This window comes from Schistocerca serialis, chromosome 7 (genome assembly GCF_023864345.2).
Source record: "Schistocerca serialis cubense isolate TAMUIC-IGC-003099 chromosome 7, iqSchSeri2.2, whole genome shotgun sequence".
NCBI lineage: Eukaryota > Metazoa > Arthropoda > Insecta > Orthoptera > Acrididae > Schistocerca > Schistocerca serialis.
In genome coordinates this window covers 292,974,067-292,976,086 of record NC_064644.1, presented here as the reverse complement: position 1 = coordinate 292,976,086, position 2,020 = coordinate 292,974,067, and the positions used below count along the sequence as shown (strand labels likewise).

The window sequence follows — 2,020 nt, the reverse complement described above, 5'->3', positions numbered from 1 at the left end:
ATATCTGGTCTACACTTACATAATTAGCTTGGAAGGAATGGAGACTCTATCTTAAGAAGGCCTCAAGCGAATTTTTATCTGCTGTTTGAAACAGATATATTTTGCGTTTATTTTTAGTGTTCCCGCCTCAATGATCTCTCGCTAACACGTGGGGATGAACTTTAATTTACTAAATTCAGCAACAACTGTAGCGTTTGGAAGCGTTTTGATTCACTAGCGGTTAAACACGTCTCCAATCCTAAGTTAGGATCTTTTTCCGATCACCGTTTTGATGATGTGTTTCGTGGCCACGTATGTTATACCAGTGCTTGTAGATACGGTGAACAGTGCTCCGCTAAACACCAACAACAAGTATCTCACACACAGTGTGGCCATGGGCACGGCCAACACCGTTGCTTCTTTTTTGCCACTCTGTCACATCCTTATATTTACAGATGTTTACGTACAATGTCCACTTGAAACATAAATGGCCCACTGGTTCATGCAAAAGCAGTGCACGCACGGTTGAGCACGTGACTCGATCGCTGCGCCATCTGTAGCGGCGCAACGATTCATACTAATTTTTTTGCCTGCAGAGCTTATACAGCGTTAGCCTAAATGATTCATCGGGTTTCAAAGCCCTGTTCACTGCTTACTTAGAATTATACAAAATACAAAGGCGGGTGATACATATAAAGATAGATACATTCACCAAGTTTCTGGTGCAATCTAGAAAAATTCAGACGGTGAGCATAACCATCTGGAATAAGGTGTTATAATTGTTGCAAACGGTATAGTTTGAAATTCAAAACTTTTCGTACTGTTTTCTGTGGAATGCTCAGTTCACTGCTTCCAAGACGCCTGATTTTTGTGGCCTGCGCAGAACGAAGCTCTGACTTATGCGTTCCACGATTTCCCTTGGGACCTGTGGTCGCCCGGGGTTTCCCTTTGCGTAAACAACCAGTATCACGAATCCGACGAAACAAACACAAAATGCTCTGGTGTCCAGGTGCTACTTTTACATATTTGCGTACGAATGCACGCTGAAAGCTCATAACCGAAGAACAATTCGTATATCATAACACACAGAAATTATTCTCCTGCACTGTCCCCCATCTTGTAGGGTGCCGTCACAGGCCTGCTATCTAGCGCGGCGGGCGTTTTAAACTGTGTGAGTATATCTACCTTTTCATGTATCACCCGTCTATGTATGTTGTATACTTTTCAATCAACAGTCCTTTGAAACCCGATCAATCACTTAGGCTAACCCTATGTTGTATACTTCTCAATCAACAGTCCTTTGAAACCCGATCAATCATTTAGGCTAACCCTATATGTTGGTGATATTAAGCTGTACACCCCATTCATACACACTGCTCGCAGTGACCACACAAACCACTTAAAAAAACTCCTCCCGAACAGGTTATAAAGGCCCAAAGGTACCGACCGGCCGCCGTGTCATCCTCAGCCCACAGTTGTCACTGGATGCGGATATGGAGGGGCATGTGGTCACCACACCGTTATCCCGGCCGTATGTTAGATTCCGAGACCGGAGCCGCTGCTTCTCAATCAAGAAGCTCTTCACTTTGCCTCGCAAGGGCTGAGTGCACTCAGCTTGCCAACAGCGCTCGGCAGACCGGATGGTCACCCATGCAAGTGCTAGCCCAGCCCCACAGCGCTTAACTTCGGTGACCTGACGGGAACCGGTGTTACCACTGCGCTAAGGTCGTTGGCACACAAACCACTACCTTCCCAAAATGTTTATGGAGGTAAAAGCGCACATTAAATACCCATTTCCAAAGCAACAGAAGTGCACACAAAAATGAAATATCTGTAGCACATTTTGCTTAGAATTATAAGTACATTGCTATTGACTTACCTCATATAAACAGCATGCCAACACAACGAGAAAATTTTCAGACATGGAAGTGACAAAGTACTTCTCAATAACTTAATGAAGTCCTCAGCACTTACATTGGTTTTACATTACCTGTTTGTAGCTTTGTAAATATAAACAGCTTTTCCACATGAAATTAATTCA

General features: G+C 43.8%; 1 pseudogene; it reads right to left on the bottom strand.

Annotated features, from left to right (window-relative positions):
- Window positions 1–1,595: 1,595 nt before the first annotated feature.
- Window positions 1,596–1,713, bottom strand: LOC126413676 (5S ribosomal RNA; annotated as a pseudogene).
- Window positions 1,714–2,020: the final 307 nt, after the last annotated feature.